Source organism: Alligator sinensis, unplaced genomic scaffold (genome assembly GCF_000455745.1).
Source record: "Alligator sinensis unplaced genomic scaffold, ASM45574v1 scaffold557_1, whole genome shotgun sequence".
In the NCBI taxonomy this organism is placed as follows: Eukaryota; Metazoa; Chordata; order Crocodylia; family Alligatoridae; genus Alligator; species Alligator sinensis.
Genome location: NW_005842349.1, coordinates 538,851 through 549,479, shown reverse-complemented (window position 1 = coordinate 549,479; position 10,629 = coordinate 538,851). Strand labels below are relative to the sequence as shown.

The 10,629-nt window shown below is 43.5% G+C and overlaps 1 long non-coding RNA gene across 1 annotated transcript; it reads left to right on the top strand.

Annotated features, from left to right (window-relative positions):
* Positions 1 to 858: 858 nt before the first annotated feature.
* LOC112551144 lies at positions 859 to 3,418 on the top strand. Its single transcript, XR_003095322.1, has 3 exons — positions 859 to 923; positions 3,149 to 3,287; positions 3,361 to 3,418. It is a non-coding gene; the product is annotated as an uncharacterized LOC112551144 (long non-coding RNA).
* Positions 3,419 to 10,629: the final 7,211 nt, after the last annotated feature.

The window sequence follows — 10,629 nt, the reverse complement described above, 5'->3', positions numbered from 1 at the left end:
ACCCTCCCACAGGCACCCAGCCCAGGTGGTCCTGGGGGTCACCACAGCCCCGGAGGGAAGCACTGCCCCGCCATCACACACACACAGCCACGGAGGGAAGCAGGGCAGGAAAAAAACTTGAAAGATTGCCTGGGATTATCTGGTTTGAGAATGATTTTAAAAATTTGAAAGATTGCTTGGGATTATCTGAGTGGAGAATGTCCCAGGGCATCCCTATATGACTGCATGGATGATTCTCATTATCCTATAGTTTTAAAAGTTCTAAATTATAGACTTCCACGGTCCCTTCAGAAAATGTTTTTGTACATTATGTGCTTGATACCATATGTAATCCTAGCCCCATTGAAGTTGCTAGGAGATTTGCCTTTTATATTCTTACTCAAATGGGGTAATTTTTGTTCCTTTCTCGATTTGCTTATGTTAGTACTTGTCTCCATAAGATACTTTCACAATTATAATTTAATGTGTGTTTTTGAGACATCAGCTGTTGCTTGATTTGATTAGATCCTATCACTATTTACTAAACATTTGTAAAAATCTGTAGGATTATTTAGATGATGATATAATACAACTAAATAAAATAAAAGCACTCCACAGAACCCCAGTCAGTTTGAAGCAGACAGCCAGATAAGCAAAGATAAGAGAGAGCGCATTGTTTTATTTTTAATATGGGCACGGGAAAGAAAGATACTTGTCCCTTTCTTTTAGTTTTCACTTTTAATTTACTATCTAAAATGGGCAGAGGCATGCTCTGCTGTTTATGCTGGCCATACATGGTAATGTGTACTGCCTCTCTTAAGTAATTGGTTCCTTTTGATTGGTTTCTACCAGCTTACACCAATTCATGCAGTGAGTCAGACAACTGGTGGACTCAGCTCAAGAACAACAGACAAACAGGAAGGCCAAAGCCTCTGAAGTGATATGTGAGCATATGTGACTTCATACTTTTCTTTTGGTGACTATTTGCAAAAAGAAAACCTTCAGAGAAGAGAATGCATGTTTCCCATTCCTTGTATTAGATTAACTTTGAGGTTCCAGCTCTGTATCTTTTTAATTGTTAAAATGGTTCTGTGGGGAAAGAGTATGTATGAGAATGTGTGTGATCTGCTTGAAAAGGGAGAGAGAGACTCTGAAGAGTTGCATCTCTCACTTCTCCTCCTCTTTTTTTTCCGTGAGGTTTAAAAATGATTAAGTAGTTAACCTTTATCTACACTGCAAAATTGGATATACAATTGTACGGGTGACAGGAAAGGGGAAAGCTGTTCTGAGCAGAGGGTCAGCATGTCTGATACTAACTACTAGGGAAATATCCTAATACATTTTATGTTTTTCCTCTTTGTTGGAAAATATCAGCCAAGAGGAGGTGAGAGGCCTTTTGAAGATGGCTTCTTATAATGTCCATGGCTCTTATTATTCAGAAGTATCTATGTAGCTGTAATGGAATTATTTTTGAATGATTGAGGTTGGCAGTGCTAAAAACTTGTATGTGGGAGCAGGTCAAATATTCCCCTTCTACTCTTTTATCAGTGGAAAATGCCCTTTTGCCCAATATGAAAATCTTCTACAAAAAGTTGTGCTGAATAACATTTTAAACTTTGACAATGAATTTCAAACCACTATGAAAAAAATAGTAAATGTCACAAGTAAATCCTTTAGGAGTGTTCTAGGAAAGACTGAAGTGACCTGAATGTGAAGACATAATGAGCCCTGATGCAACAATTGAAAATTAATAACAAGTAATGAGCCCTGAGTTGCAACAGTTTACCAAATATTGTGGTGTATGACTACACGCCTTGTCTGAGCTTGAGGCTCTGTATTCAGGAAACAAATGCTTCTATTTTTTTCATCACTGTAGTGTTATCTGCCAGTCCAATCTGCCAATCTGCTATCTGTAAAAAAGAATAAAAACAAAAAATACTTCTCAGTTATAGCCAGGCCTTAGCCTTATTGTGAAAGCTCATTTTTGAGATTCTATTTAAGGGAAAGGAAAATGTAAGCAGGCCATTTGGGAGTTTCATTTCAGTATGGGAAATTCCAGGTAAAGGATGAAGTATTGCATTGCATACTGACTAATGCAATACTTTTTCACCCAGAATTTTACTTTTAGGGATAGCCACACAAGAGGCCCATTTCCAAGATTACCCTCCCCCAGTGCTTGTATGGGTTTTTCATTCAAAGTACCTATAATGATCCCAGCATTCTTGGAGTCCAGCAAAGGGTGTCGTTCTTGATAATACAGCCATTCTGGTTCAGTGAGTTTTTTGAAGAGGAACACTTGGATTTCTAAGTGAGTCTCTTTTTATGGAGTTTTGGTGTTTATGTACCCTCTTTTTTGAGTGTATCATTTACACTCAAAGCAGCTTCTCTGCCATCTGTCAACCCAAGAGAAAACACATTGTATAGTGTAGCCTTAGTCGACAAAAGCATGGATTCCTGTGAATATGATGGGCCCATTCTAAAAAAAAAAAAAAGGACACTGCCTTAGAGCAGGGGCAACACGTAAGGGGTGCACGCAGATGCATGTGCACCCCCAACGCGTGACGATGCACCCCCTGTAAAAAGGCACCACCGACACTGTCAGTGCTGTCTGTGGGTGGTCCCTGATCGCCCCTGGCTGCCGCTGATGCTGCTGGTGGTGCCTGCCGGTGGTTGCCGACCCCTAGTCAGCACTCACCCCCCTCCGCCCCTGCTGCCGACCCTGCCGGCATTGTCCGTGGGAGGTCCCTGCTCCCTGCCACCAGGCTCCCACCGGCGCAGCCATACCCCCCCGCCTCCAGGGGCATGTACCGTTCATGCCTCAGAGCAAAAGAAAAGAATGTGTTGCAGTCATTTTTACTACTTTGGTATTTAGGAGTGTTTGAGTAGGAGTCATGCTGCTCTTCACCCTGACAATCTGAGGCCATGTGCTCTAGACAAACTGTACAAACATAGGTATAACTTTCCCAAAGCGTATGCTGTACTTCATAGGCCTCAGCTCGAGTTAGCTGTTTTTCATGTGGTTGCTCATTTCTGTCTGATTCCAAGGAAGCAGAAAGAGATCTGGATTCTGCTCTTGCTATAAAATGAAGTAACAGCATTTGTATAAAGCAGGCTTACACAAGATGTTCATAGTGTTCATAATTACAGAGCTATTTCTTGCTTCACACAGGCCCAGGATGTGGGTATCAACAACATTGGTTTGGCTCCAAGGAATTTCATTTTCTGAAGAATTTTGAAAATCAACCCCTATGAATTCAGAAGAAATCTTAAAAAGGAACAGGGTGGATCCAGAATGTTTTATGAATGTTGTAAGTGATGTAATTTTCTCCTTCTATTTTTTAAAGGATGTTCCCAATTAGTAATACTTCTATATTTTTTTAGAGTGATCAGCGCTGGATGGCTTAAGGAAGATATCTTAAAAAATAAAAGTCCTTCATGCAGCATTTTCACTCTGTGTTTTTAAACAGACCCTCCAAACTAACTTCACTGGAGTTTAGCTCACAAATACCAACTACAGTTGTGCAGCTAGTAGTTATGCCTTGTATAAAATACACAGTGAAAAAATACTATTTTAGTTCTAGTCAAGTAACATGAAACCACAAAATCTGGGACTGGGATAGCATTCCCTCCACAGGAATCCTTGCCTAACAACCTAGACTATGTGAAAAATTGATTTATGTAAACCATGCCTTCATTTGACTTCCTTCAGACTGATATTATCAGGTATCATAGATACCCCGGTGAGGAGCATGAAGTTGTGACTGAAAATGGCTATATCCTTAGTATTAACAGGATTCCTGGTGGTATCCTGGAACAGTGGTAAGATTTTTTTAACTGAGGGAAGAAAGCTTTGACGGGGGCTTACTTTGGGGCTTACATAGCTGCATTTATCACATATTTCCATTCATGTCTCAATTTTGGTTCTATTTCAGATCCTAAAGACAGGTAAAGAGTGGCTTGGTTATATACTTCCTTGGAACCATTTTTTTTTTTTGGTATTTATAACTCTTGCTTTGATGTAAGCTACATGATTTGCCATAGTTTGAAGTACTGTCTTCTTAAAAATGTTGCAAAGCATGAATTACTTTTAATTTACATGCAAGAGGCTAGGATTTCTTAGGGTGATATCTTTTGTTGGACCCAGTTTGTAGCTGACTTGGCCTGACAAAGAATATCTTGAGTTTGAAAGGTTGTCTAACTCTTATTCCATCTCCACACTTGGTCCAGTAAACTATATCACCCTAAGAAATCCTTGTTACTTGCACAATTTACTGGACCATCATAGCTACAATGTCCCTCTTACACTTCTACTACATTTATATGTCCCTTGACACTTTTACTTTTCTGTATCATCACGCATATGAAACCTGTGGGTAAAAGCTCTCACAGTTGTGGCATTACAACATCTATATCCTGGGACAGAATGGGCAGAAAGGGCATTTTAATTAAGGTGAGTGGGTGGTGGGTGAAGAAGTAGATTGTCTGCCATTCTATCCAAAGATGCAAGTCTGGGCTGGTTTTTAGTTTTATAAAAGATGTGCACCTGTATTCAAGGACACATGCACTGGAAAGGAAGATCAACCCATTGCCACTACTTCCTATAGTCTGAAATCATCACTGCCCCTTTGCTGTGTGGGAGTAGAAGTTCTGGAGCTGGACCAGATGACTTCTGGAGGTCCCCTGCAGCTCTACTTTTATATCATTCTCTGATTCTATACATTCTAGGTGTAACTTGCTTTATTTACATTTTTACATTAGTCCTGAAAGTAGATATTTTTTCCACTTGCATAGTAATTCCTTCTTCTGGGAATTTCAGCTTACAATAACACTTAAAGGAAGCAATTCTTCTTCTAGAAGGAACTGTAAATCAGATTTCAGGGCAGAAATTGTTTTCATGGCTCCTTCTCCTCCAAGGCTGCTGCTGCTCAAACCATGTGCATTCTAAAAAAGAGCAGGAGCCCATGTCTTCCCAGGAGTCAATATTTTTGCATGCTAAGAAAAAGAACTTTGGAGACTACTAAAAGAGCACTAGTACCTGACTTGCACCATGGTAGTATGTTATTCAATCTCTAATCAAAAGAGTGAACAAAGAGAAGGTTTAGTTTCACATTCAGTTATGGTTGTAGAAGTGCACACTCTTTTCTCTTAAAATCTTAAGAACATTGAAGTATGAAATGATGGAAATATTTTTGCATTCTTCCCTCATCCATATTACCCACACTGCTACTGGGAACCTGCATCAAGGCTAGGGACAGACGTTAGACATAAACTGGTTTAAGTGATCAGAAACTGGTTTAAATCTGTAACAGAACAGTGCACATAAACCAGTTTGAGAACGGCCAAAACTGGTTTGAGATATACCTGGTTGAACAGGGGTGACTGGTGCAACCTTAGTCGGGGGGTGGGGGCACATGCCACTGCTACAACCAGTCCTGCCAACCAGAGGGCCCCCCTGTGGCCAATCTCACTGCCTGGGGGGAAGGGGGGGCACAGGGACCCCCTATGCATCGCCACTGTGGTTGAATGTAGTATCAGACTTAACTGATTTGGCTCAAACCGGTTTATGCAATGTCTATCCCGGACCCCTTGCTGGTTTAAATTAAATCAGACTCCACCAGCATCCCATAATGCTCTCTGGACTGGGCAGGGTTCTCTGCTCCGCAGCAGGGCTGCCCCACCTCCCCCTCTGCTCCCTGACTGCAGCTTGGTAGTCTCTGCAGGCATCTGCCTGGCTTCTGCTCCCTACCACCACTCTCTGCTAAGCAGGCATTCCCCCGTCTCTCACAGACACCTCTTAGCATTAGCTAGTCAACCACATGCTGGCTGCCTCTGAGCTCTGACACACAGGACAAAGGCAAAATCAACAGGTAGTTGATTGTAGGGAGTGGTAATGTCCCTCTGTTCTTAATGGGGTGATAGACACTGAGTTAGAGGTGATAAACATTCTCTGCCTGGATGTTCAGGAGTGGGGGGGACCCCTCCGTAATCAGTGTGTCCTGCAAGGGCATGGCCATGCACTCCTCAGCTCAGCTCTGTGCAAAGGAAGTGCCTGCATTTCTGGGATGTCTGTCTGATTACAAAACTGATTCAGCCTAGCCAGGTTAGACTAACCTGCAAGGATTGAATGAATTCAGGCTCAGGCTTTTTTGAATATCTGTCCCAAGCCAAAAACTCTTTCACAGTCACCTTCCATGCCCTATATACACACACCCCCTATATTCATGCTTGTACTCTGTTATATACTTTTAAACAAGTGGTTGCCAACCTATTTTTACTCAAAGCACTCCTCTGTAACTTTTGTGAATTGAGCATAATCACATTTAAAAATAGATTGTTTTATTAACATACTTCCCTCCTTGCACAGGGGCTGGGCAATGGGGCTAAAGGAAGGAGCAGCCTAGCAGGGTTGAGCATGCTCTTAACCCACTGCAGAGGGCTTGGACAGTTAGGAGTATGGGAAACACCAGGAAGGGATGAGCCTGATCCCGTGCTTCTCTCCTCACTGACTGTCTCCTCACACCTCATTTATATTGCCACATCCTTCAGGGTCTCATGATACCCCAGGGTGTTGCACCCCACTGCGGAGAGTTACTGTTTTAAAAAGAATCTGCACAAAATTGACATAATAATTAAATCATTCTTAATTGCTCTATTTGTATTATAACAAAGCCTGAAAAATCACCATAAGCTTTTATACTGAATCAACACATATTTGACCTTGCCACTAAATATTTCTTAAATATTCTATAGCCAAATGCTACCAATCTGTATCTGATATTTCAGGAGTTAGCATGCGAGGGCAATAATGCAGAAACAGAAGAGATGTTAGAGTGGCTTAGAGTGGCATATGTTACACATGGGTGCAAAGATAAAAAGAATCCAGTAAAATGTTACTACCAGCCTGTTCCTTATAGTAACATCTTACAATTCTTTCTATCTTAATTCAGTTGTCATAAAACCACTGTGAAAAGTCCAATTTTTACATCATTCCATACTGTAACCCAAAGCTAACTATGACACTGTAGTAATTCACCTCCTCCCGTGTTAATAAATGATAAAAGCATCTTCCTTTCCAGGAAAAAGACCTGTCGTGTTTTTGCAGCACAGAGCCCTAGGAGATGCAACCCACTAGATTTCTACCTTGTTTGATAATAGGCTGGGCTTCATCCTAGAAGATGCTGGCTATGATGTTTGGTTAGGAAACAGCAGAGGGAATACCTGGTCTTCAATGCACAAGGCTCTTAAGCCCAGCCAGGAAGAATTCTGGAGGTCCAGGTACACTGAATGACTATGCAAGTTTGAAAATGACTTTTTTTTTCAGGATTAACAATAGAAACACCAACAGCAATAATGCGATGAGGGAGTGTGACAGGGAACCCCAGCCCTGCTATCAGAAGACAGATCAACCCCTTTAAGACAAGACCTTTCTGGACACAGTGTGCTGGTAAGGTGGGGGTTAAAATCTGAGCCTGGCCAGCTAGTCAGGTGACCAGAAGGGGGCAGGCAAGAACTATAAAAACCCTGGGCTGGGCAGCGGTAGGGGCTAGCAGTTGAAGAGGAAGGAATGTGTCCTAGAGCTCCATGGAGAGGCTTGGTGAGTGGTCCAAAGGCTGGAGGAAGGAAACTATGGAGGACCCCTGAGAAGTGGCAGCAACCCTAGAAGAAGGACTATAGCCAATGGTGGGGAGCAGAAGCATGAACCCCTGTGTGAATGTAAGCTGGTTTGCTGCCTTATTTAATCATGTTTTGCTTGGTGGCAGTTATTACCCATGGAAAGGGCTGTTCATTTTTTTTTTCTTATTGACTAGCACCAGTCATTTGGGTGAGGCTGTTGGGGAAGGAGGAGGTCTCACTGGAGCCCCACTACAGTGTGGGAACTCTGGTGCCTGTGTAGGTGCAGTATTCAGGGTGCACAGACCCAGTGCCAGAGAGGGTAAGCCAAAAAGGCCAGGGAGGCCTGGTGTGCTACTGTGGGTTGTTTTTCATTTTTTTTTTTTTTTTTGGGGGGGGGGTTGGATTGGGATGGTGGAGGTCTGGGGCCATTGCCCAGCTTTGAACTTGCAACCCCTTGGATGTGGGGCCAGTGGATGGGCCTCTGGCCAGGGAGGCTGTGCTCCAGATTGGAGTAAAAAGGAGGGCCATGAACCCCAAGACTAAAGAGCTAGAGCCTTAGTGTCAAACCCTATCTGGTGGGTTTAGATGGGGGAGGCCTAGCTAGAGAAGGGCTGGGGTCAAGGCCAGTGGTGGTGGAGGACCCAAACATACAAAAACAATAGGCAGTCTCCCACTTACAAAAACATTGGTATAAATTCCCCATCAGAATGTGGCAGATGAGTAGAGAGCAGGACACAAGAAACCTTAAAGGGGACTCTAAGGGCACCCCATGTAGGGTGCAGATAATGGAAGATGGTGCTGGGGAGGGTGACCTCTTACAGGGAGTCCCTCACCTTCAGATTCCTCGTTCATTGTTACCCAGACTGGTAGTTACTGGAGGATGGGAATGGCTTAGAGAAATAGGGTGATGAAAGCCCCAGAGGAAAGGGTAGTCACTGAGGCTGAAATTTGGGAAGGGATTGTGGAAGGAAAAGAGGGATGTGGGTAAATGAAAGGGGATACAGCAGAGTGAGGTGTTGGTGGTAAGAACAGGGGTGAAAAACACAATGGACAGGGATGGTGAAGTTGAGCAGTTGTAGGGCTGGAGCAGTTGGAGATGGTGAGTGAAGTGAGATGGACAATCCATGCCAGTGCAGCAAGTGAGGAAGAAAACTCCCCAGAGTTTGCTTCTCACAGGCAAGTGAAGGATGCTGTGCTGAAACTGAAGGTTCTGCCACTGTCAACAGAGTACAAGTACTGAACAGGCCCAGAGACAGAACTCCAGATGAAGGCTGGTCCATACCAGTTGCACTGTTAATCTCATAGTATAGAGAAGACTCCTATTTATAAGGCTGTCAGACTAATAACTTAGCTCTATCAAGCGATCTTGTGTCTTGTGATACTGCTGCATACAGCAAATACAAATGCTGCACTTTTGACACAACTAGCAAGGGCCAAGAACCCATGAGTTGACATAATGACTGATCAGTCCCTGTTTCACTTACTAAATATGTTCTAAATCGGGGGTCAGCAAAATACAGCCCATAAACCAGATCCAGCCTGTCGGGTCATTCTATCTGCCCCGTGGGGCTGCTAAAAATTTAGAAAATGAATTATTATCTGCACATGGCTGCCTGTCAGACATGACAGGCACCAGAAGCAGTAGGACCCAGGGAAAGCTGGTGGCAGTACCCAGAGGCTGAGCAGTAAGGCCTGCCTGGCTGTGCCCCATACCCCCACCTCAGCTCTCCTCCCAACCCACAGTCAGAAACTTCTGCACCTTCTGTCCTGGCAACCCTTTGGGTGTTCCCTGCCCTCTCTGCATCCGAGTAAAAAGTCAGATAAGATTGAGTGGAGTGAGGAAGGGTAACCACTGTGATCAGCACATGTGCAGACCCTGCATGATGCTGGCTGGGGCAGGCTGGAGCCAGAGCAGCAGGGGAGGCAACGGGAAGCAGCAGGGGGTGAGGAAACTGTAAAAAGTGATGGTGGTGGCAGAGGGAGTGGTGGGGGGGGGTGGAAAGTGGGAGTGGTGGGGGGGACCATGGGAAGTGGTGGTGGGTGTGGGGAGTGGCAGAGGAGGCTCCAGGAAGCTGTGGTGGCAGCAGGAGTAAGGGGGACTTTTCCTGCCCCCCCCCATGCTCGCCCCCAGCCCAACCACATACTCCCCACCCCTGCACACCCACCCACCATACCCACACCCCACCATACACCCCCCCACCTTACTGTCCACATACAATATACAGAGTAGGACTGTATTTTGAGCTATTATGCAATCACCTCCAGATACATTTTCCAAAAATATAAATCAGTACAAATATTTTTTTTAAATCAAAATAATTTATAGTATGTTTTATATTTTTGTATATGATTTGTGGGGTTTTTTCGGTTTCAAGATTGTAGCCCCCTCCCTCCCAAAGGGAGTACTTCCGGGGCAAAGGGAGGGAATTCCAGTGGCAAAAGTTAGGGGGCAGGACTTCCGGTCCCAATATGGCAACGATGGGGTGGGGCAACCATCAAGGGTTGGGGCTACCCATGCGGCCCTCAACAGTTCACCAAAATATGTTGGGAGGTCCTCCAGTGAAAATAATTGCCCACCCCTTGTCTGAACTGAAACTTTAAACATTAGGGTAGATCAGGGAAATTTGCCTAGTGTCTTTAGTTATGACACTGATGCCTTTGATTTTTGGTGCGTGTTTGTTTTGTTTTTTTCTGGAAACCACAGCTCCCGAGAGAATCCTTGCTTTCATTTAAAAATAATTAAAAAAAAAAAAAAAAAATTCTGCTTCTCTTGGCTTTGGTGTAAAAATGTAGCATATGAAGACTCAAAGGCTAGAAAAAAGAGCAAACAAACAAAATAAGCCTGTAGCTATTATTATTCTTAACACCTCATGGTTTTAAGTCAATTTCCTGTATTTTTGGGAGGGTTTGAAAAAACACGCTTTTTTGATGCTTGTATGGGAAAATGCTGCTGCTTTAAAATAAATTGATAGTCACTAAAATGTAAATGACTTAATTACCATGGGAGGAGGCGATATAGCAAGTCAATAAAGGACT